General features: G+C 42.8%; 1 protein-coding gene across 2 annotated transcripts in view; it reads right to left on the bottom strand.

Annotated features, from left to right (window-relative positions):
• The window catches only part of POU6F2 (POU class 6 homeobox 2), a 758,703-nt gene that overhangs the window by 78,224 nt on the left and 653,721 nt on the right, over positions 1-26,758 (bottom strand). The gene's annotated exons all lie outside the window — the stretch shown is intronic.

Below are 26,758 nucleotides of genomic sequence, written 5' to 3'. Positions count from 1 at the left end.
AATAATAAAATTATTTTATATACAATTTAATCATACGTGTCATATTTATAGAATCTATATAATGTGGCAGACACACATTATGTGAAATATCAGCTTAGTTGTTACTAACATATTCCGAGATCTGTAATGTTTTTCATTTTGGGATTTGTGAGGGCTTATTTTTTGCTCCATGAGCTGACGTTTATATTGATACCATTTTGAGATAGATACGATGATTGGATCGGCTCTTATTGCATTTTATAACCAAAAATAATAATTCTGCCATTTTGATTTTATGCCATTTACTGAATGGATTACTTTATTTTATTTTTTGAGATATCGGATGTTTACGAACACAGCAATACCAAATATGTGTGTTTTTCATTGTATTATTTTTTAATCGGGCAAAATGGGGTGATTTGTACTTTTTTTTTTCTTTTTTCATATTTTTGAAAACTTTTTTTTACACTTTTTTACTTGATTTAATAGTCCCCTTAGGGGACTTGAACCTGTGATCATCTGATTGCTTGTGTTATACATGGCCGAGCTTCAGCGTCTTCATCAGACCCCTGGCTGTCATGACAACCCATCGGCGCCTTGTGATCACATCACGGGCGTGCCGATGAGAGTGTGGAAAGAGTATGTTTTTCTCTGAAACACCGCAACATTTCAGAGTCAAAGATACATGGCTTTGATCATATGTAGTGTTGAGCGAACATGCTCGACACTGCTCGGTACTCGCCCGAGCATCACGCTGCTCGGGATGTTCGGCGAGCACCGAGCATTTCCAGGTTACTCGGGCGGGAGCTCGGGTCTCCGCCCTGCATGTTTGGCGCTCTTTACAGAGCCAATGAACATGCAGGGATTGCCAGCCAGTCACTGTAATGCTGCAACCATGTTGGTTGTGGGCATTACAGTGATTGGCTGGCCGCACAGCGTCACCTCGAGTATTTAAAACGGGGCGCCGCCATCTTGGACACAGTCGCTCCGGATTAGACAGTGTAGGGACAGCGCTGCTGATTTAGGGAGAGATATAAACTGCGAAATAGTTAGTGTAGGGTCTGTAAAGGCTGCCAGAACAAACAAACAGTCCTTTTCAGGACTAATATCCATCCCAGATACCAGGCAGGCAGGCTGTATAGGAGACACAGTGGTTATACCAGCAAACGCTGCATTACAGTCCTGTGTGCTCCTGTTGCTGAAATTGCTGGACTTAGCACCAGGTGTCGGGGGCCAGGAAAAATCCTTTTTTTTTCATCTAAATCCTCCTTTTTTTTTCCTCCTTCACACTGTACAAATACCCGTCTTATTAACCTTTTGGTGTGTCCCCCCCCAAAAAAAAAGCGTGTCTCTGATTTTTCAGACACAAATATAACTGTTGAAAATAGTCTGGTGTAGGCTAGAGAAACAGAAGTGTTGTTTTGCAGTTCCACGGTTCAAACCTCTGTATTATCCATTTTGGACCATTTGTATCTAAAAAAAAAAACTGTTTGCGTGTGTCGCTCACTGTTCAGCCGCAAATATCTCTATTTAAAAAAGTGTGGTATACCCCAGTAAACAATAACTGTGGTTTTGCCATCCCAGAGTAAAAAATCTCTATTATTCAGGTTTTGGTAGTCTTTTCCATAAAGAAAAACAGTAGTGTCTCCTGACTGTTGTGACACAAAAGTATATCTGTTGAAAATAGTCTTGTGTAGGCCCGACATCCCAGTGTGGTTTCGCAGTTCCACGGGTCAAATCGCTGTACTATCTAGTTTTGGGCCTTTGGTATCTAAAAAAAAAGCAGTTTGAGTGTGTCGCTCACTGTTCAGCCGCAAATATCTCTATTTAAAAAAGTGTGGTATACCCCAGTAAACAATAACTGTGGTTTTGCCATCCCACGGTAAAAAATCTCTATTATTCAGGTTTTGGTAGTTTTTTCCGTAAAGAAAAACAGTAGTGTCTCCTGACTGTTGTGACACAAAAATATATCTGTTGAAAATAGTCTTGTGTAGGCCCGACATCCCAGTGTGGTTTCGCAGTTCCACGGGTCAAATCGCTGTACTATCCAGTTTTGGGCCTTTGGTATCTAAAAAAAAAGCAGTTTGAGTGTGTCGCTCACTGTTCAGCCGCAAATATCTCTATTTAAAAAAGTGTGGTATACCCCAGTAAACAATAACTGTGGTTTTGCCATCCCACAGTAAAAAATCTCTATTATTCAGGTTTTGGTAGTTTTTTCCGTAAAGAAAAACAGTAGTGTCTCCTGACTGTTGTGACACAAAAATATATCTGTTGAAAATAGTCTTGTGTAGGCCCGACATCCCAGTGTGGTTTCGCAGTTCCACGGGTCAAATCGCTGTACTATCCAGTTTTGGGTCTTTGGTATCTAAAAAAAAAAGCAGTTTGAGTGTGTCGCTCACTGTTCAGCCGCAAATATCTCTATTTAAAAAAGTGTGGTATACCCCAGTAAACAATAACTGTGGTTTTCCTCTTCCACGGTTCTAATCTACTCTATATTACCCTTTTTCCATTGATAGTGCAAGTGTAAGCTATTTTACTTCATTTACAATGGGCAAGGCGCGTGGCAAGGGACGTGGAAGTGGACGTTCTGGTGATGGTTCGTGCAGAGGATGGGGCCGTGGCCAAGGTGAAAATGTGCCACAACCAACAGCCACATCTTCTCGCTCCCACTTCTTGACCGAATTACTAGGGAGGCACAGAACAACACCAGTATTGAGAACTGATCAGTGTGAACAGGTTATTAATTGGATAGCAGATAATACTTCCAGTTACCTGGGCACCACCACCTCCGGTCTGTCTTCCACATGGTCAAATCTTAGTAGCCGTGAGTCTCGACCGCATACTCCTCCTCACCCTGATGCTCCTTCCTCCCACCATGCCGAGTGTCGTCAGACAGCAAGTGATCCCACACTTGGACACTCTGAAGAGCTGTTCACTGGTCCATTTCCATATTTGGGCCCCTCGCCTGATACGCTTGAAGTGGTGGAAGAGGAGATCCCATGTTGCGATGCCCAAATATTTGAACAGCCACGGCCACAGGAAGTCGACATTGGCAATCTGTCACAAGAGGTGGACGATGACGAGACACAATTGTCAGGAAGTGAGGAAGAGGATCGTGGTGCGCAAGTGGAAGAGGAGGAGGTGGTGGATGATCTAGTAACTGACCCAACGTGGAAGGAGGACATGCAGAGTGAGGCCAGCAGCACACAGGGGGAGGGAGGCAGAGTACCCCAACAGGCAGGAAGAAGCAGTGTGGTGGCCGCAGACAGAAGGCAGGCAACCGTTCCCCGTAACACCAACACGAGGGACGTTGCCAGTACAAGCGGTAGGTCTTCCAGAGTCTGGAATTTTTTTAAAGACTCTGCTGATAACCCCAAAAAGGGACATATGTTCCACCTGCCATGCCAGCATCAGCAGGGGTGACAAAACTACCAGCCTGACCGCCACCAGCATGATCAGGCACATGGCAGCAAATCACCCGACTTTGTGGGGCGAAACCCAGGGTCCACGACCAGTGTCAGCGGGTGTCACCACTGCTTCTTCCACTGTTGTGCATGCAATAGAACCCCCTGTTGTGTGTGCAAGGCGATCCCCTGTCCATACTGCATGTAAAGATGCCCCCTCCTCTCAGTCTTCACTTGTTATGGCAGTTTCTCAAGAAACAGCATCAACGTCCACGTCCACGACCCACCGCAGCGTTCAATTGTCCATATCCCAGACCTTTGAACGAAAGCGGAAATTCGCAGCTAACGCTCCACAGGTCACAGTCCTAAATTCGCACATTTCACGACTGCTTGCATTGGAAATGCTGCCTTTTAGGCTGGTGGACACGGAATCCTTCCGCAATCTTATGGCGGTGGCCGTCCCTCGGTACTCGGCCCCCAGCCGACACTATTTTGCCCGGTGTGCCATCCCCGCACTACACAAGCACGTGTCCCAAAGCATCTGCCGTGCCCTCAACAACGCAGTTACTGGGAGAGTCCATCTGACAATGGACACGTGGACACGTGCTTGTGGCCAGGGATGGTACATCTCTCTGACGGCACACTGGGTAAACATAGTGGAAGCCGGGACCCAGTCGGACCTTGGGATGGAACACATCCTCCCCACACCGAGGATTGCGGGCCCTATGTCAGTCAGAGTTGCCCCCACAGTGTACAGCTCCTGCGCATCCTCCTCCTCCTCCTCCTCCTCATGTTCAGCCTCCATCTCAGATATCACCACATCAGTTACAAGCTGGAAGCATTGCAGTACTGCCTCCGCCAAGCGGCAACAGGCTGTGCTGAAACTCATAAGCTTAGGTGATAAACCTCACACTGCTTGTGAGTTGTGGACAGCTGTGAAAGAGCAGGCAGATCTGTGGCTGAGACCGCTGAACCTACATCCCGGCATGGTCGTGTGTGACAATGGCCGTAACCTGGTGGCGGCTCTGAGGTGAGGTGAGATCACACACGTACCATGCCTGGCTCATGTGCTTAACCTCGTGGTTCAGCGGTTTCTTAAATTGTACCCCAAGTTGACAGATCTGCTCGTGAAAGTACGCCGCCTGTCAGCTCATTTTCGCAAGTCGGCTACAGCTTCCGCCGCCCTTGCTGTGTTGCAGCAGCGTTTGCAGCTTCCGGCACACCGACTGGTGTGTGATGTCCCCACACGTTGGAACTCTACCCTCCTCACATTGCAAAGGATTTGTGAGCAGAAGAGAGCAGTTGTGGAGTACCAGCTGCAACAAGGCCGTCGATATTCAGGTCAGACTCCACACATAAGACCTCAGGAGTGGACCTGGATGTCTGACATATGTACCATACTGACAAACTTTGAGGAGGCCACTCACCAAGATGGTGAGTGGCGATGACGCCATCATTAGTGTCAGCATCCCACTTGTCTGTCTTTTGCAACGCTCTCTGCAGAGAATTAAAGAGGAGGCATTGCAGCCAGAGTATGATGAGATGGATCATGAAGCCGTAGAGGGCGATTACACACAGCCCAGCCTCATCTCATCCCAACGTGCATTGGGGGACAATGAGGGAGAGGAGGAGGAGGAGGAGGAAGAACAGGAGCTGCTATCATGCGTTGTAGACGGTAGTACCTGTACAAGTGTCATACCGTCGGTTCAGCGTGGGTGGCCTGAGGACAGGGGGGAGGAGGAAGAAGAGGAGGAGGAGAGCATGGTCAGTCTTCATCTTGGTGAGGACACGGAAATCTTGCCCGTTACCAGTCTGGCACGCATGGCTGACTTTATGTTACGCTGCCTTAACCGTGACCCTCGCATTGTCAAAATGTTGGGTGACAGTCATTACTGGTTGGTGACACTTGTAGACCCCCGCTACAAGGAGAACTTTCACTCTCTTATTCCTGAGGTGGAGAGGTCTACAAAAATGGGGCAATACCTGAAGGCCCTTGCTGCAGAACTCTTAAAAAAATTCCCATCTGAACACGCTAGCGGCAGAGGTCACAGTTCGTTGCCCAACCAAAGCTTACAGGCGAGAGAGATGCAACTCCAATCCAGCAGAGGCAGGGGAACACTGTCAACGTTCTGGGACAGTTTTCTGACACCCGCCAAGCTTACAGGCCCTGAGGCACGGGGTACTCTCACAAGGAGTGGAAAGTTTCAAAAGATGGTGAGGGAGTACCTTGCCGATCGTACCAGCGTCCTCCGTGATTCCTCTGTGCCTTTTAATTATTGGGTATCCAAGCTGGACACTTGGAATGAACTCGCTCTGTACGCCTTGGAGGTCCTGGCCTGCCCTGCCGCTAGCGTGTTATCGGAGCGTGTTTATAGTGCCGCTGGGGGAATTATAACTGATAAGCGCACTCGCCTGTCAACTGACAATGCTGACAAGCTGACCCTTATCAAAATGAACAAGGGCTGGATTGGGCCAGACTTCTCATCACCACCAAATGACAGCAGAGTAACATAAAGTCAAATCCACTGTGTTATTTCGGGAGGTGTATTCACATGCACCGCTTCACACCCACACATGGGTATACGCTTCCTTGTTTCGGCTGTTTAATCTTCTTCTCCTTATCCTCAGCCTCCACCACCACTATACCACCAGGGTGCCAGCATTGCAAGTTCCTCCGTCCTTATTTTTGGCAGCTTTTGCTTGCAAGGCATAAGCAAATACTATGGGACACCCACTCCCCAATAATGGGACTTATGTTTGTAATATGCTGCACTGTATGGCTCTTGTAAGGGGCATTGCAAGTTGCTCCGTCCTAATTTTTGGCAGCTTTTGCTTGGAAAGCATAAGCAAATACCATGGGACACCCACTCCCCAATAATGGGACTTATGTTTGTAATATGCTGTACTGCATGTGACGCGCCCCCTGGGCCGTGTGTACACGTGTGTGGGATACCCGGTGCCGGGTCTCTGGGGTCTGTAGTCTCCGTGGCGGTGACCCGGTCCCGTGGCTCAGGCTGGTCAAACCAATGGCAGTCTTCTTAGGTTTTGAGGTTAATTGTCCGACTACGCCACCCGTGGATTGCGGTAATGGAGTACCATCGCTGCTAGGCAGACCGCTGAGGCTGGTGTTGTGTGTGCAGCATAGAATGGGATAACTCCCCTCGGGAGGAGTATAGCCTCAGGGCAGTGAGTGTGGATGATGGGGGTGATGGTGCACGAGCGCAGCAGGAATGACTCAGAGTCTTTGCAGTGCAGTTCAGGGTCTTTACTGATGACTATAAGGTAGACCCTCCCGAGAGTCCTAGCTAGCATAAGAGGCCTGGTCAGTCTGTGAGCAAGCAGGAGTTCCCCTGGCCAGGTGGAGTTGTAGGCCTCCCCATCTGTCTGCACTCTTCCTGGCTACCTTGCTGTAAGCGGGTAGAAGTAGCCCATGTCCCTGAGTGTACCGTGTAGTGCTCACCCGTATGGCTGGTGACTTGGGGCCTTCTGTTAGCCTCCGCTCCACGACGACGGTGCTGGTCCCTTGCTTGTGACTGAGCCTCCGGGCTTCTATGGCCAGAGGACCTGAAATCCCCTGCTGGCTGGTTTCTGCTGCTGGATATATAAGTCCTCACAGCTTCGGACTCCTGTGTCCGGTTCCTATTGTCTTCTGCCAGGGCGAGCTCTGCTCAGATTCCAGCCCCTGGTCTTTAGCTTCTAGCTCCTACAGAGCTCCTTGCTGTTACTTTCCCTTGCTCTCACTCTGACTCTGACTGTTCTATGACTCACTCAACCCCGCCCCAGATCCAGTTTATAAGGGCAGAATTCTCCCCTCCCAGGATTGGGGCAGGAGGATGTTGCATGTTTAAGGGATCCTGACCAGGAAACCTCCCACTTGCTCTCCGACGTAATATCTCTATTACTGTGGTGAACAGACCCCTGGGGTGCCACACATGGCTCTTCTAAGGGGCATTGCAGTTCCTCATAATTTTTGGAAAGCCTTCCATTCACTGCTTAGGCCAACAGTGCACGGGAGACCCAGTTGCTATAAATGGAAAAAAAAGGTTTAGTTAACGCCCTCTGACCTCCATGTCATTTCCAAGGGGCATTGGAGTGGCTCGAAATTATTGGTAGGCATTGCACTCACTGTATGCCCTATAACTGTGTAGCCGAACCGCTCCTTTTGTTACAGAAACATATCCTACAAGACATATCTGGTTGACTGGCCTGATATTGATGTGAATGGTCCCTGTTCCTCCTGCTCTTTCTCCTTTGCCACTACATCATCCATCATTTATCACCTGAAGCTTTGTTTTAACGGGAGTCATAGAACTTGGATAGTAGCAGGAAAACATCCAGCAATCCTCGGAGGAGGTAGGATATGCGCCAAAACGCTGACCACCTCAGGCCTAGCCGCTACTACATACATGCGCTTGCATTACAACAAAACAAAGCAGATGCTAACTTCTATCATCCTCATCATGCTCCTCACCTTGACACTCTCAAATCCCCTGATGGAGAAGCCAGGGCCCACCGGAGGAGTCTGATAGTCCGGTGGGCTCGGCCAATGCTGCCCTAAAGCAGGCCAGGCTAAGAAAAGTGTGGGAAAGGTTACCGGGACAAATAGGGGTGGCTGGGGACCGAGTATGGACACCCGGCCACCCCCTGGAGGCTGGGGAGCAAGCGGGGACACCCGGCCACCAGACGGCTGAGGACTGAGTATGGATACCAGGCCGCCGACACAGCCATGGCGTGGTGGCCAGATTCCACCTCCACATGCCTAAAAGGCCCAATTTAAAGTGCAAGCAAGCAGTATGGTATTGCAGCCTGGGGGTGGGTGGGTGGAAGGCTGCATACTTGCGCTTGCATTGCAAGGAATGGGAGAGGTACAATTGAACACTGCCCTGGGACAAGGACTTGAATGGGGATAGTTGCAAGTCTGCAACGACAGGTGCAAGGTGGGAGGCATCTTCGCATGTACCATGAACAGGGGTTTGGCATGCACACACTACAGAGGAATAGGCTCTCCTTCCCACTAAATGCACTGGGGAGGGCACAGGTAATGTTTTGGTATACGCGCTTAATCTTATGTATAAGGCACACCAGGACAAATATGGGCGGCTGGGGACTGAGTATGGATACCTCGCTGCCGAAGCAGCCAAGAGGTAGTGGCCAGCTTCGGCCTCCTCCAAACTAAAAGGCCCCATTTCAAGTGCAAGCTAGCAGTATGGAATTGCAGTCTGGGGGTGGGTGGGTGGCAGGCTGCACACTTACAATTGCATTAAAAGAAAACATAGCAGATGCTAACTTCTGTCATCATCACCACCGATGGAGAAGTCAGGGCCCACCGGAGGAGTCTGGTTCTCTGGTGGGCTCGTCCAATGCTGCCTAAAGCAGGCCGGGCTAAGAAAAGTGTGTGGGGGGGATGTTCCAAGGAGAAATAGGGGCGGCTGAGGACCGTTTATGGACACCTGGCTGCCCCCAGGCGGCTGGGGACCGAGTATGGACACCCGGCCGCCGGGCGGCGGGGGACTGAGTATGGATTCCAGGCCGCCAACACAGCCATGACGTGGTGGCCAGATTCCGCCTCCACATGCCTAAAAGGCCCAATTTCAAGTTCAAGCTAGCAAGCAGTATGGTATTGCAGCCTGGGGGTGGGTGGGTGGCAGGCTGCATACTTGAACTTGTATTGCAAGGAATGGGGGAGGTACTATTGAACACTGCCCTGGGACTAGAACTTGCATGGGGATAGTTGCAAGTCTGCATCTTCTGATGCGGTAAGGATCACTTATGATGGGCACACTTTTAGACAGTGACCTGGGAGTCAGAGATGCTTCCAGGGGTCTTCCCCATGCTGTTCCCTTGTCTTTTCAGCACTTTATGCATGTGTCACACAGCACATGGCCAGATAAGGTTGTAAAATGTTAAAATGACATTTCACGGTGAATGCATTTGTCATAGTTGAAAGCAATACAAAAGTGCAAAAAAGGATAAAAAATGCTACTTGTGAACATAGCCGAAGGTGTGGAGGAGTATTTTTGCTTTTGGCCATTTATTTTAACTTAACACAAGTCTTTACCCTGGAAAGGATGTTCCTTAACATATTTCACAGGAAAAAAGTTTCACTTTCGTTTTTGAACGTTTTATTGTGAGCCTGTAAAAGTGGCTTAATACCGCTGACCACGTTGTTGACAGCAGTGACCTGGGGGTCAGAAATGCTTCCTGGGGCGATCCCCATGCTGTCCCCATGTCATTTGAGCACTGTCACTATCGTTTTGGGCACTTGTTAGGCTTTTAAAAGACTGCCGGGGGTGCCACCGCAAAAATGCTCGAGTCTCCCACATTGGGCTCGTTGCTCGGGTCGAGCACCCGATTATCACGGCGAGCTCGGCCCGAGCTTCGAGCACCCGAGCATTTTAGTGCTCGCTCAACACTAATCATATGGCCACTGGCTCAAACATGATGACCACGGTTTGGGTCGTATGTATCAACTGATAGGTTCCCTTTAATTGAAAATATTAATTGCCACCAATTAGTGGTAGTATAGCAAATTAAATGTAAGCATTTATTTAGAATATTTCATAAGACAATTTTATAAACATAATTTCCTTCATTTGGAAAAATAAATCTAATATGGGAAACGAGTCTTTTTGTCCCTAAACATTTTCATTATGTACTGTAAGTCCTGTTCCCCAATGGCTTATAAATTACACCAGGTATAAAGAGTTTCATGTCTGCAATGTAACTTATGAGAAAACTTCTTATGAGAGAATTTAGATGCAACTGTGCATGGCTGTCTGACATTTTTCCATTTGTTTCATCAGAAAATAGTTATCATTCTCTGGAATACAGATACTATTTTCAATTTCCTGTCTTCAGCCTTAAAATGTTCCATGGCTTGACAGCCTAAGATCTGTCATCACATTTCTAAACACAAGAATTATGCTGATTCTCCAGTCAAGGGATGACTTGTGGCATAGCAGTGCATTCTTAATTTTAGGAGATGGGTTGGATTTTTACTTATAACATCCGTATAAAGAAGGAAACCTAAGTGGATTCTACTGATTCATTACTTTTCAATACTTTTTAATATATTGCTGGCTTTCAATTGAACTATTTTCAAGAGCATTTGTATGACACTATATTTGCAGATACTATGTAGAGGATTTTTTTTGAGGAGCACAATATGTAAAGGGCAATTTTGAGCTTAATATCTATGGCACCAATTTTAGGGAGGGCAGATGGACTTTTTGCACTTGATCTCACAAGCTTTTAGCTAATACCTGTACATATTATGGTGGCTCATATTCTACATATTTATGGTAGGAGGAAACTTGTAGGGTTTATGGACAAGCCAAGGCTATACTATGGCTACTTAAATCTGGGAGTGGTATAAGGGTATGGTCACATGTTAAACATTTGCTGCAAACATTTCTGCTACAAATATTGAAGGATTGTCAGGAAAAATGCAGCATAAAATAAGAGCATTTATGCTGCATCTTGACACATTTTTTGCATGCATTTTTGATGAATTTCCCCTATTCATTAAAATAGGTGAAAAATGCTGCAAATATGCTGAAAGAATTGACATGGTGTAGATTTAAAACTGCTTCAAATCTGTGAGGAAAAAGTTAGCAGCGTGTGCATGAGACTTAATGTATCTCACTCACTTTGCTAGTATTAAGAAATCCTTCAGTTTTTGTGACAAAACTGTGCTAGAAAAATTACAGCAAAAATGCAGCAAATAATTACCATGTGCACATAGTCTTATATGAAGTAAGTACATAAGTCTTTATTATACATACATTATTCCTATTGCATGCTGTGGAGGTCACTTTTGTACAATCCAGTTCAAATTCATCCAAGAAAAAAAAATTAATTTAAAGGGGTATTCCCATCTCCAAGATCCTATCTCAATATGTAGTAGGTGTAATAATAATAATATTAGGAAATACCTCCAATTAGAAATATAGTATAGTTTTCTGATTCACTAGGTCTCTTTCCTCATGGGCAGGCATTGCAGGACCTTAGGTATCCATGGTTACGACCACTAGTAATTAGCTAACTAACTGTCACTATATCAATGGTTGTAACCATGGATATCTAAAGTCCTGCAATGCCTGTACGTGAGGAAAGAGACATAGCTAATCAGAAAAAATATACTATACTATAGCAGCTATGTCACAGACATATAAATTTATGCTTTATGATGAACTGTTGGACTGCAAAAACTCCATACATTGTTCTTGCATAGGTGCCCTCTTCTGTATGTGTCCACCCAGAATAGCATCCAGCATAATGTCTACTACATTGCCCAGTATAAGAGCCATTTTGCCTCCATGTACTGCTGTACAAGCTCTATGGACATGGCCCTACCAATAAGTTTCTCTCATCTTTTAAAGGGGTTTTCCACTACTTGGACAAGCCGTTCTTGATCTAAAGGTTTGGCCCCGATAAAATAAAAAAGCCTAAAATCACCTCCCTTGCTGGGACCACTCCAGCGGTGTCTGCACTCGTAGTCCTGGAGCTCTCGTAATGTTGTTATTACATGTTACCCTGGCGCCCAATCAGCTCTGGCGTCACTGGCCCCGCCTTCTGTCGAAATGAAGAAGAAGTCCAGGCTGCGGCTGATCTCTGACTTCCTTTTCATGTTCAATTGAATTCAACAGGAGACGGGGACAGTGATGCCAGTGCTGATTGGGCGCCATGCTCATGTGTCACAATAGCGGCACAGGGGCCCCAGGACCGCTAGTGCTGACACTGCTGGAACGGAGCCTGCACGGAAGGGAGTATAAGCATTTTTATTTTATCGGGGCCAAGTGTGGGGTGTGAGAAACAGTTGTCCAAGTAGTGGAAAATTTCTTTAAATAATGGGATTAATAGTGGCAGGTAGAAGGCAAACAAGTATCAGGCCTGTTTGTCCTGCTATAGAGCTTTTGGGGAATAGAGGCAGTGGTAACTAGATTTTGGAAGCAAGGTCCTTCACCTTTGCCATTGTTTGCCATTGCCAATTTGTTAGAATCTTTATAAAATGACATTAATAATATTTATGCTAAATATTCTCACATATTCTTTTAAAATAAAATATTAATTTTGAAAAATATTTCTCCATGAAATAAATTGATATTTCCCACAGTCCAGATTCATTTAAGTATTTTGATTATCATATTACATATTTTACAGAATATCATTGCAGACTGTATAACAATAAGACACGTGAAAGAATATGTGCATTATATGTATCAATGGACACAAGCTGTCTTTATAATGATACATGAAAAGTTTTCACATGAATGGACATTAATGTAACACAATAGCCCCTTATATCCTAGATAACCAGATACCAAGGCATTAGAATGACATCTTCAAGTGAATTTGCTCAGTGAATGTAAACATTAACCTTACATTACTAGCTTTTAAGCTTTCCTATATGTATAGTCTTTTGTTGGCCACATTAGTCTAATTGTGACCCTCCAATGATTCTGAAAAGACCACTTTATACTCCTTGCTAATTAAAGCTCCATTAAAAAGCAAACTTTGTGTTTCATTAACCCATGCGTATCATAGTAGATGGTTCAGAAATCCATACAAACAGCCCATAGCAATTTTTAGGGGCTTACAAATAAATAATGTAAGGTAATAATGAGGAAGAGAAGAGATAGGTTTCTTTGATGGCTCTGACCGTCTTTGTGACCTGATTATGTCACAGAGTGTCAGCCACAGAGACACTACAAAGGGCATAGCATCCCATCAAATCTATTTCCTATCTCTTCCGTGAGCCTTGTTAGAAGCACAAAATCTATCAGGCCTCATTAGCACCATTTACCATCAAGGAGCACGGATAGCCCCTTCATCACAATAATGAGAACAACTGCACTTATTCTCTCATCTAATTGGATCAACTCACCCTTCCCATCTACTTATCCATTAGCAGCTAATTGTGTATTAAAATGCTCTGAAGGTTGCTTAACGGCCTAGGTCCTGACCACAAGTTCAATTTCCTGAAGCAAAAATATGTTGATCTCCACTTTCAAGGCATGTGTCCCTGAGAAGTAAATTTACAGCTGTTTTCTAGCGGGGCTTACTGTATTTATTATATATTACATACAAAACACAATGCACCGATTTGTTTTAGTAAATTTAACCCCATAAAGGTGCAGCCTATTTTGGCCTTTGGGATGCGGTGATTTTTTTCATTCTTTTATCTCTTCCTTCTGAGAGTCATAGTTGTTTGCCGAATTACCATGTAGATTCATTTTAGGGTACATATAACTTATTGGCTACTTTTTATTCAGCTTTTGGGAAGCAGGATAAATTAAAAAAACATAAATTATGACTTTTATTTATAGAAATCACTAGGCAGGTTAGATAATTTTATAGCTTAGGTTGTTGCGGATTGCGGTAATTTTTTTTTACTTTTTATTTTTTTATTTAATAAAGAATTTTAAATAGTGTAGTTAAAAATTCATTTATTAGCAGTTAATAGTACCAAAGACACTGGCAAAAGTGTCAAATTCAGAACATGCCCAGATTCTCCTTATGCCCTTTTTCATTTTGCTTGAACTGAAACATTAAAGAGGTTGTCCACTACTTTTTCATTGATAACCTATCCTTAGGATAGGTCATCAATGTCTGATTTGTTGGGGTCGGGCAGATGTTAATGGTGGAGGCGGTGGCGGCAGCTGGCTGGAACTGCTCGATTGCGGAGCTACTGTGTCTTCTGGTATTGGCCGCGGCAGGGTACTGCACATCCTCCTCCTATTGATTTGGTTTAAGGTACAAATTGTGGTCACTATTTGTGGGGTGTAAAGAGAGCAATTTTACTGTGTGGTGCACTATTACCGTCTGGTAAAACCCTGGTGCACAAAATGGGGCACAGTGTGTGGCACCATTATTTTTAGGACACTGTCTATAGAATCCAGCACAAATGTTTTCACCTACATTGTATGGCACTTATTTTGAGAGGCATTAACATTAGTTAGGACAGCATTATTTTTGATGAACAGTGTTTGGGAAGTAATAGGCATAGAATTGATTCTAGCAGCAGTATGGTCAGTTTGGGTAGGTTAGAAAATGTTTTATGATGGTTCTGAATTTGCAAGGACTCAAAGATGTTAGGCAGCAAATTTTACAGACACGAAGATATGCGACAATGAAAAGACTGCACAAGTGTCATCACTTGTAAACTGAAGTGCACCCGTGTAAAACTGGTATCTATCACTATATTGCATTCATTTTACTGAATAAAAGACAAAAAATTATGTCCCTGATGGTTTAGGCCTCTGAGATCAGCATTCTGCATCACCTTCTGAATTGACTAACTGGTAATATTTGTAGATACAAAATTACTGCATTCGGATCCCAATTACTAATTTTGCTCAGGACTAAATTTTGTATAAAACCAGACCTGCATATAGATGTAGTTGATTTTAAGAGCAGTATAAAAGAGCAAAGTATACCAATTAGACATGAGCAGATCGATTTGTAGGACTCCAGTTCAGTGTCCTGGTCAGTAGTACCTGGCTGCTAGGCGCGAGACTAACGAATCTCTTACCTTCTGACGTCCCTGGGACAGCATTTGATTTGTCAGGGCTGTTGCAATGTCATCTGTGCAACCTGACGCAGAGATGACATTGTGTCAGCCATGTCTAATCAAAAGCCACACCGGAGATGTCAGAAGATAAGAGATTCAAAGGATTCGCGTTGATCTGCTCATCTCTAATGCCAATGTATTCTGATGACTGTCGTACACTCTTATAACACATCTGGCCAATGACATGTTATGGACATGTTTGGCATGTACTGTACAAGTATTTGTGTGAACATAGCTTAGTTCTGTTGAAAAACACATTACCATACCAGATGGCAAGTGTTTTTTTACAAACTTCTCTTTTTTTTGACATTTTGTACAATTATAGACATTTTGTGTTATTCCTAGTTTTTAGAATGTTTGTTTCTTTAGCGTAACATGGAGAAAACACCAGCAAAAGACAAAACAGTGTGCATGGAGACTTTTCAATGTTTTACGACAAACTTTATAATAACATGTGACCACAGCATTAAGGTTGATAAAAACATGTTAAAACAAGTAAATCCAGTTTAACGAATACAAACTGCCACATGGTCTTAGTGATTAAAATTTCGAGGGATTGTTCATGTACAAGATCAGTGGGGGTCTGAAACCTGGTACCCCCATAATCCGCTGCTAACAGCTCTGGCAGCTGGATGTGAGCATTTAACAGAGCGGCACTCTGCATCCATTCTATGTGTAGTGACTGCTGCAGAGTATTGCAGAACAGCTCCTATTCTAAAGAAATGTACTGCGCAGTACAGCTGCGTTCAGCGTTTATATCTGCCCATCCCTGGTGATACTGGTAGCTGATCTATGGGGGAGCTGGGATTTAGACCCCAACCGATCTGATACTGCTGACCTATCCTAAGGACAACCAACTAATTAAAATATAATCTAGTGCTAGACATAAGCCATGATATGGCCAGATACTTGGTGCACAAACTAAAGAGGTTAAACAGTAATTATAATGTAAATTGTTCACCAAACAATATGTAAAAATGTAAAATAAATAAAACATGGTGAAATACTGAAAGCTTCGCAGTTTACAGTATGGTTTAGCTGTAGGTAATGTATGCAGGTAGTAGCAAACTGTTCCTTTTTCAGTATTCACTGTAACTTTTCAAGAATCCTTAACAGTGGGAATTCTCTTTAATAGTAACCTATCCAAGACATGAATCAGGGACACTGAAAATGAAAGAAGCCAACAAAGGTTGGAATGTGCACCTCAAGTTTAACATTGCTGATTTAGAATGTTGTCAAGTCCGGACTTTATTCCGTCCCATTGATCTAACTTCACACTACCAACTTTAACAGAAAGCTCAGCATGAGGCGCGGAGTACAGTGACTCTACTCAAAGGACCTTTCAAGTATTGCAAAGGAACAACTCTTAATATACCCTAAATCTCATAACTCAACTTGTCAAGGACAGTGCCAGGGACAATACAAACTATTTATTAAAATATGAGAAGGGGAATATAAGAGAAATATCTACTTGGATGCAGAATTATCGATGTCTTATCTATTCTCTATTATATTGGGGATTATCATCATTGCCTTAACACTTTTAGATGGTTCACTAAGGGTGCTTTTACATAGCATTCTGTGTCCCCGTCGGGGCAGAAGTCCTAAAATTCCCCGCAAAACGGAGTCTGGACGTATGCTCTGACAGGGCCATAGACCGCAATGGTGACAGGCAGCGTGAACGTGAGCTCTGCCGTGCACTATTTTCGGGAGTGTATGCCCACTGCAGGCGGACACTCAGACGCAACAGCCTACGTCTGAGTGTCTGCTTCCTGAGGGCGTACACTCCCGAAAAAAGTTCACGGCAGAGCGCACGTTCACTCTGCCTGTCACCATTGCGGTCTATGGCCCTGTCAGAGCATACGTCCAGACTCCTTTTTGCGCGGGAATTTTAGGACGTATGCTCCGACGGGGACACAGGACGCAATGTGAAAGCACCCTAAAGGAGACTTGCTATCCTGCTTTGCATTTGCTTTCCTAACACACAAGAAATATTTTTTTAATGTATTACCAAGGTATATTAATATATAGATACTATTTAAAGAATATATGACATAGGACATATTTATCAAACTAAACTGTGATAGAATTTGGTAACAATTTGCACCAAAAAAACTATCTTTTATGACTTTCACCATATTTATTATGTATTTTTGCACATTGTCCAATAAGGAGATGTAGCCTCACTAAAAACAGTGTGGTTTATTGGAAAGGGAGTGTGGCACCAGCATTTGCACATTACTAGCATGAAGTAAACCAATTAATAGATGGTGTAATTATATACTTTAATACATCTGGTACATTTTAAAACTAGATGAAGAAGTTTAAGACTAATTGTTACTTTACACTGCGCATTAAACGACCATCACCCAGCAATATGTCTGACAGTTGTTTAATAGTCAGTTTACACAGGCTGCCCCCACTTAAGGTTCAGTATGATAGATCATTCAATGTACATAGGCGGCCATAGTTCTCAGCAGCACTAGTCTTGTTTAGACAGAACGATGCGCGGCCGAAGATGATGATCTTTTGTGCAGCACAAAAGATCATATCACCCAACGAACAACTGTTTTCCATGTTCATTGGATAATCACCAGCCTGTTACACTGCAGGAATACTCATTTACGATCTTGCAAAATAAACTCTGACACACCTACTGTAAATCATTCTACAACTGGTTTTCAGCATGTAACCAGTCATTTGTAGATAACCGCGATGCCATTAAAGTGTTTTTACTGATTTAGATTCCCTTTCACATGCACAGTTTTTTAAGCTTTTGCAAAGTAGTTTTAAGACTTTTTCATAGTGCTTTTTACAAGGAGGAAAGCTAATTTGCGTATTTCTTTTTCAAAGCATTGCCTGACTTAAACATTTTCTCACACTAGAAAACAGCGCCTCCTATCTGTTCCAAAAATCCAGTGACTTTTTATCTCAGATTTTTTCAGATTTCATCCATTGCATAATATTTGGGCAGTGTGTAAACCCGTACTCATTTTTATTACTGTAAATAAATTGTAATGACTATTGCTACATGGAAAAAGCCCTTAAAAGATAACAGTACTTTCAACAAACTTTGCATAAATAGAAAGTACAGGGTCTGATGCTTTGTAATATATCTTATCAGAGAAATCTGCTTCTTTCCACCCTTATGAGCCACTTCTTCTCCTCAACCTCTGGATACTGCCTGAACTTATCATATACTCTGAAAAACTAGCTCAAATTCATCTTCTCAGATATAACGGGCTACCAGCTCTCTGTGGCGTCAAGTTACACAGCCCATTATATGATATGGAGTAAGGAGGATGAGTGAGGAGCAGAATGAAGAACCAGGGAGAGAGAGATACAGATAGATCATGCAGAGCTTTCTAACAAGTCTTTTATCTCACCCATAGCTGGATTCATGTCCACACAGCTCAGTACTGCAGTGTAATATCTACTAATATCTGCAGCTTAATATCTGTAATGCTGCTACTGATTTTCTAAGTGTTAATACAGGAATACAGATCAGGAAATCATTTGTAATATAAAAGACACCATAGAAGCTAGTTTCCTTCCATCAACTCAGAGTTAGTTGCAAATTAAAAGATGGAGCTTGCAGAGTAAAAAACTGGTGAGAATGCAGAATACCAGTCATACAATGGTCAGAAATTGTGTTATTCCTCATGTACACACAGGGCCCACTTATTCTGAAAAGTTACTTGAAAGTATGAATACCCTTTAAGTTTAGAAAAATGTCCGCCTCCGAAATGTCGAAATGTCTTCCTCTCAATTTCCACTTAAAACATTTTATTACCTATTAAAATAGTTGTTAGTGATTTTTTATTATTTACATAATAAATTATGCAACCTGTTTTTTGTTCTATTGCTTTTCATATGCTATTGAGTAAAATAGCTAGCAATGTCCTAATATTCTCATGTGAGCAGCTCAGATGACAATGAGTTACAATTTTACCACTCCATGTTTTTCCCTTTATGCTCACACTGACCAATAATCATAGAAGTCTTTGAAGAGACTCTGTTTAAGATCTGCTGTTCGAGATGATCGTCTGATGAAAGGGATTGAAAGACGGGTTAAAGTAGACATTGAAAGGTTATTGTAGAGGGCAAATTGTTCATACAATCCTCTTTTAATATGTGCGGTGTGCACCTGCGATAAGATGATTCATTAGATATGGTCTCATTTTGACAAGCTCCATCGTTCAACACCCTGGATGGTGATGGAACAATTCTGCTCCAACCCTATAAATATGACAAGGTCAGCAAATTTTCTGGATCTTGAATGGGAGGTAAAAAGGCTTCAGATGTATCTTTGTTTACTATGTAAGAAAAAAAAATGGAACTGAGTAAAAGCTGTTTAATTTACCAAACCCTTGCAGAAATAATCAACTAATGAAGAAACAAAAAAAATGCAATGAATGTTTTTTTTACCAGTCTAATAAGTGATTATTAACTATTGCTTGTTTGCAATTCACATTATTTTTCTATGACATGTGCAACAGGTTACCAAAATATGTTTAAAGGGGTTTCCAGGCTTGAGGTTAAAGTCTGCAGCCATTCTATGTGACTTCAGACTGGATTCTCTGGTGCTGGCGCCGGGAGTGGGTGTTCAGTCATTCTACGTTACTGCAGACTTTTGAATACTCACAGCATGCGCAGAGCACGCTATAAGGACTCTCTGGTGCCGGCAAAGTGGGTGGTCACACAAGCGATTTGCATACTTACAGACACATTCTGACTAGATGCACCACGTCTAGTTGGCACATAACCAAGTGTATGCAGATTGCATACTTGGGGTCACAAGACTGCCATCTCTGCGAGCACCGGAGAATCATCAAAAGATGTGGTGCACACCCTGTGAGAATTCAAAAGTCTGCAATCATGTAGAGAGACAGCAGACTTTAACCTCTCTGGAAACCCCTTTAATAACTAAACCGAGAAAACAGTCAACATAATAAACTTAAAGGGAATATGTCAAATGACCCATTGTTTAAATCAGGTTTTTATGCTAAATGTATTTTTTTTTTAATTCTGATATTTTTGTATTTCATATTACGTAAAAAAAATCTAAAATCTTGCAATTTTCACAGTGGACATTAAGCCTAGTTAACTTTCTTTTCGGCATAGACATTAGAAGCAAGAGACTGACTTGAACCCTATCTTTTGTATAGAAGCTGTCTGAACTTCATACCTGAGAATACGCTGGCAATGTCAAAAGTCATTATGAAGTGAGGATGAGCAGATGAGCTGGTACATCACCTACTGTGAATGGTGGCTCCTGTGACATCTACTATGTATAGAGGTGTCACCTTTATTTGTCTGTGATGATAATGAGACTGCTAAAAATCTTCAATAAAGATCAGGAAGTGTGGATCTTTAGTATAAGACCTAAAGGCCTGTGTGAAAAATGCAAGATTTTTTTTTTTTAATTTTAAAGTGATATGGAAACTTTGAAAAATCCCTCATCAAATTAAAAAAGTATGTTTAGCCTTCACTGTGTGCTGACATTTGTTTTCTCACTAAAATATTTATTTACCCAAGATATGTAGAGCAATACCATAATTCCTAGACAGGTAAAAAAGAGGAAGAGGTGGTGTAGGTGCAACACCTCTCCCTCAGTATACCTTTGAGACAACTTTGATAATGAGGGAGCAAAAAGGGGAAGACAGTTAACTCACTCATAGCAAACTGCTCTAATATTTCTGCAGGAGGAGCCTGAAAATAAATAACTCCCAAACTTTGTAGGATACACATAACATTTGTCAGTCAGAATTCCTGTTGTCCTTCTAGAGTTTGACCACTAGTGGCTGCTATTGTTCACTTTAATAATTGTGCTGCAATCCCAATCGCCTTACGATTGGAGGCTGCTGTTGTGTTCTGCAATTGCCCTTTACTAAGATGGCAGATTCTGAACGTGTGGGATCCAACTTATTTCCTGTTTGGGCCTACGTAAAGCCGCATGGATCTCTCACTCATTGCTTGAGTATTGTGTCTAGCTGTTAGCCTAGTTTCAGTCTCCAGCTCCTGAACATTCTTACCCAGACTGTTCTCACCTATCTACGGATTGTTTCCAACAACTCCTTTTGCTAACTCCAAGAACTTCTACTACCATTTTCTGTCCCTGCTCGTGCTCTTTGGCCACTGGTTTCCAGCAGTACAATACCAATATTGTAATAGGATACTGAAGCAATGAGTGAAAGATCTATGCAGTTTTAAGTAGGCCAATGAACGTCATTTGCCGGCACCGCATGCGCAGGAGAATTCTCCCATGCTGTCCGTGACGTGCATGAGGTGAGCTGAGTTCATTGGACATGAACTCGGCTCATCTGGATGCCATCACAGCCAGACACTGAGGAGCTTCACTGAGGAGCTTCTCAGTGTCTGCAGCATGGCAAGCTGGATGGCAGCGTTCTGCTGCGATCCAGCCTGTCATGTCAATGTAGCAGAGCTGAAGCCGTCCTGGGAACTATGGAAAGGTAAGGATGAGGTTGGTTTATTATTTTACTTTTATTGCAGGAGATCGTTGGCTTCAGCTAGAATGGGCGTGACGGTAAGTAGAGTTTAATTTAGAACATTAAAGAATTGTGTCTTTATTTCAATTAAAGGACTTTATTCTGGGTGTTTGTGTTTTTTTTTAACTTTCACTATGGGGTTAGTAATGGGGGTGTCTTATAGACGCCTCTCCATTACTAACCTGGGCTTGATATCAGCTGGCATTATAAGCTGACATAAACCCCAACCCTATTAGCCCACTGCCACCACTACAGGGCAGTGGGAAGAGTAAGGCTAAGTGCCAGAATTGGCACATCCTATGGATGCGCCATTTCTGGGGTAACTGACGGCTGGTGTTTCTAGCCTGGGAGGGGGCCAATATTCATGGCACCCTTCCTGTGCTATTAATATCAGCCCCCAGCTGTCTGCCTAGCCTTTGCTAGCTATTAAAATAGGGGGAACCTCACGACATTTTTTTTGGGGCCCCCATTTTAATAGCTAGTAAAGGCTAGGTATTCAGCTGGGGGCTGATATTAGTAGCCTGGGAAGCTCCATGGGTATTACCCCCTTCCTAGGCTTCAAACATCTGCCCCAGCTGTCTGCTTAACCTCCGCTAGAGACTAAAATTACGGGGAACCCCACGCCAATTTTTTTTTTAATAAATCCTTTATTTTAACACTAAATGACAAGTACAGTAACCAACACTGTCACTGTACTTATTATATATGTGACTGACATGTTTCTATCTGTCTAATCTATGTGTGATGCTCTATTCTTTCTGTTCTAAATTGTCGGGTACCGGTGTATGCCGCTGCTGAATTGCTGGCTTTTCATGTTTCACTGTGAGCACTGTTCCCATCGATTTGGTTATTCACTGTAATGCCACAACCACCATGGCTGTGGCATTACAGTGAGTGGCAGACAATCCCTGCATGATTGGTGCCCTAAATAGCGCCAAACATGCAGGATGGGGACCCGAGCTCCCGCCCGAGCATCTCGAAAGTACTCGGCGAGCTCCGAGCATCTCGAGTACTGAGATGCTCGGGCGAGTACCGAGCAGTGGCGAGCATGCTCGCTCATCACTATTTTTTATGCATTGCTTGAGGGGGGGTGGCAACAGAAAAAGGGCAATTCTGGTGTTAAAAAATGTTTTCAGCACATACTATGCTTTTAAATAATTTTATATTTTGATAGATCAGCCTTTTATAGACATGCTGATACTTGATATTTTATTTTCGTAATTGTTTCATTTCTTTATTCTTAAACAAGGAAAAGGGGGGTGATTTTATACTTTTTTATAACTTTTTAAAATTTTAATAAATTTTTATATTCCCTTAAGAAGACTTGAACTTGCAATCATTTGACTGCTCATACTACTGTATATATTCTATATATTGCAAGGCTACATAATTCCAGTATACAGTGTAACTGACGTTCCCCTATGAAGGTCAGCTCAAAGTAAGACTAAGATGGAAACCATGGAGGCCTCTGGCAGCACCCTGACTGCCACGGTAACCCAATTGCTCCCCTTTGATTGCATTGTGCAGGTGGGGGGCGCCGGTGAGTGCACATTGGCAAACAAGCCATTTAACTGTTTGACAGTGGTATTTAAATGGTTAAAGAGCAACAATCAAAGCTAGCTCCAGCTCTCTGCTGTTGCAGGAAGATTCTGGCCATGTAAAACAGCCTGCGTCTGCCTGGTAGGGAGAGTAATTAGCCTCTAAGCCCACTATATACACCCTACACTTGACCTGAATGAAAATGTCATTAAAGGGCTAAGGTGCAGCTTCTGTTTATGAGTATGGAAGTCTTAGGTTATGTACACACAATGTCTTCTTTAAAGCGGCTCCGCTCTATAACCCACCAGAAGAAATGCCCAGAAAATGCTCAAAAGAATGAATATATGCATTTCCATATAAAACGACTTGCTGTTTATGTTCAGTGTTTTGAGCGTCTTATAACCACTTCAGATTTCCCAAGACGCCAAGCGGTTAACAAGTGAGTTGACCATTCTTCAGGTAGCTTCCTCTCTAAAGATGCTGTGTACAAGTCAATGGGAAGGCTCAAAAGCCACCTGGAAGATGCCTTGGTGTCTTTTTGAGGATTTTGGCAGCATGCTTGCTTAACCGCTTCCCGACCGCCCACTGTACATAAACGTCGGCACTTGCTGGACTCTGTACAGCGCCGATGTTTATAAATGGTCAGTGGTCCTGGACGTTTATAAATGGTCGGTGGTCCTGCAGCGCTCAGGACCCCCAGGGTCCTGCAAGCGCTGCGGGTGTGGTGGGGAGCAGTAGCTCTGACAGGGGACATCATCGGGACCTTTGCTGTCTTTTCGATGCAGCAATCCATAGCGATTGCGGCATTTAGGAGATAGTGAGAGGAGAGGGGGTCATCCACTCACCTTTCCGACGACCCCTGTGATAGCTGATAGGACCTGGCATTGTAATGGCAGCGGGAGGCCACATGACCACTTCCGGGCCTGCCATGTACAGTGTCCTGCTAGACTCAGCCAGCAGCTGAGTCTAGCAGAAGCTCTGACAGTGTAAAACTGTCAGCTCTCATGCAATGCAATACATGTCTATTGCATTGCATGAGACCAGTGATCACAAAAATAAAAATTTAAGTCCCATACAGGGGTTAAGGAAAAAGAAAAGTCTAAAAATGTTTTCAAACTGTTAAAAAAAAAAAAATTAAATCAATAAATCCGTATATTTATGCAAAAACAAAAAAAGTACACATATTTGGTATTGCCGCGTCCGGAACAACCCGATCTATAAGACTGTCACACTAATTAACCCCTTCTGTGCACACTGTAAAGAAAATAAATAAAAAACGGAGCAAAAAACTATGCTTTTTCATTATATTGCCAAACAAAAAGTGGAATAAAATGCAATCAAAAAGCCAAATGTAAATAAAAATGGTACCGCTGAAAACATCATCTTGTCCCCCCAAAAAAAGCAGCCATGCAGCTCCATCAGCCGAAAAATAAAAAAGTTATAGCTCTCAGAACAAAGCGATAGGAAAACAATTCTTTTTTCTATAAAATAGTTTTTATTGTGAAAAAGCGCTAAAACATTAAAAAAACGATATAAGTGTAGTATCACTGTAAACATACTGACCAGAAGACTAAAATTTCCTCATCACTTTTACCACATGTGGAACGGCATTAAAAAAAAACTCAAAAAACAAACCCTGAATTGCTGGTTTTTGTTCATTTTAACTCACAAAAAACGGAATAGAAAGCGATCAAAAAATGTTGCGTGCCCGAAAATGGTACTATTAAAAACGTCAACTCGTCCCACAAAATACTAGCCCTCACATGACTCTGTCGGCCGAAATATGGAAAGATTATAGCTCTCAAAATATAGCGATGCAAAAACTTGATTTTGCAAAAAAAAGCGTCTTTTAGTGAGTGATAGCTGTCAGTCATAAAAACCCGATATAAATCTGGTACAGTTATATGAAAAAGTTTGGGCACCCCTATTAATCTTAAGCTTATTGTTTTATAAAAATTGGTGTTTTTGCAACAGCTATTTCAGTTTGATATATGTAATAACTGTTGGACACAGTAATGTTTCTGCCTTGAAATGAGGTTTATTGTACTAACAGAAAATGTGCAATCTGCATTCAAACAAAATTTGACAGGTGCATAAGTATGGGCACCTCACCAGAAAAGTGACATTAATATTTAGTAGATCCTCCTTTTGCAAAAAATAACAGCCTCTAGTCGCTTCCTGTAGCTTTTAATGAGTTCCTGGATCATGGATGAAGGTATTTTTGACCATTCCTCTTTACAAAACAATTCCAGTTCAGTTAAGTTTGATGGTCGCCGAGCATGGACAGCCCTCTTCAAATGATCCCACAGATGTTCAATGATATTTAGGTCTGGGGACTGGGATGGCCATTCCAGAACATTGTAATTGTTCCTCTGCATGAATGCCTGAGTAGATTTGGAGCAGTGTTTTGGATCATTGTCTGGCTGAAAGATCCATCCCCTGCGTAACTTCAACTTTATCACTGATTCTTGAACATTATTGTCAAGAATCTGCTGATACTGAGTGGAATCCATGCGTCACTCAACTTTAACAAGATTCCCGGTGCCGGCATTGGCCACACAGCCCCAAAGCATGATGGAACCTCCACCAAATTTTATTGTGGGTAGCAAGTGTTTTTCTTGGAATGCTGTGTTTTTTTGCCGCCATGCATACCGCCTTTTTGTATGACCAAACAACTCAATCTTTGTTTCATCAGTCCACAGGACCTTCTTCCAAAAAGAAATTGGCTTCTCCAAATGTGCTTTTGCATACCTCAGCCGACTCTGTTTGTGGCGTGCTTGCAAAAACGTCTTCTTTCGCATCACTCTCCCATACAGCTTCTCCTTGTGCAAAGTGCGTTGTATAGTTGACCGATGCACAGCGACACCATCTGCAGCAAGTTGATGCTGCAGCTCTCTGGAGGTGGTCTGAGGATTGTCCTTGACTGATCTCACCATTCTTCTTCACTGCCTTTCTTATGTTTTTCTTGGCCTGCCACTTCTGGCCTTAACAAGAACTGTCCCTGTGTTCTTCCATTTCCTTACTATTTTCCTCACAGTGGAAACTGACAGGTTAAATCTCTGAGACAGCTTTTTGTATCCTTCCCCTGAACAACTATGTTGAATAATCTTTGTTTTCAGATCATTTGACAGTTGTTTTGAGGAGCCCATGATGCCACTCTTCAGAGGAGATTCAAACAGGAGAACAACTTGCAAGTGGCCACTTTAAGTAGCTTTTCTCATGATTGCATACACCTGGCTATGAAGTTCAAAGCTCAATGAGGTTACAAAACCAAAAAAAGTGCTTTAGTAAGTCAGTAAAAAGTAGGTAGGAGTATTTAAAACAAGAAAATGATAAGGGTGTCCATACTTATGCACCTGTCAAATTTTGTTTGAATGCAGATTGCACATTTTCTGTTAGTACAATAAACCTCATTTCAAGGCAGAAACATTACTATGTCCAACAGTTATTACATATATCAAACTGAAATAGCTGTTGCAAAAACACCAATTTTTATAAAACATTAATCTTAAGATTAATAGGGGTGCCCAAACTTTTTCATATAACTGTATCTCTGTAATCGCACCGACCCGAAGAATAAAGTCATCTAATCACTTACACAGCACGAGGAATGGCGTAAAAAATAAATAAAACCAATTCTTCACCTACTGCTAATTTGTTCATTCTGCTTCACATAACAATGAAGTAAAGCTCGGCTCACATTTATCCGGCACTCTGCGCGGAGTTCTTACACTGGGGTTTCCGTGTAAATCTCT

The sequence above is a fragment of the Phyllobates terribilis genome, unplaced genomic scaffold, assembly GCF_046119375.1.
Source record: "Phyllobates terribilis strain yellow unplaced genomic scaffold, ASM4611937v1 Scaffold_4__5_contigs__length_816908805, whole genome shotgun sequence".
In the NCBI taxonomy this organism is placed as follows: Eukaryota; Metazoa; Chordata; class Amphibia; order Anura; family Dendrobatidae; genus Phyllobates; species Phyllobates terribilis.
Note: the sequence above shows the minus strand (reverse complement) of the source record. Positions and strands in the feature narration are given on the sequence as shown.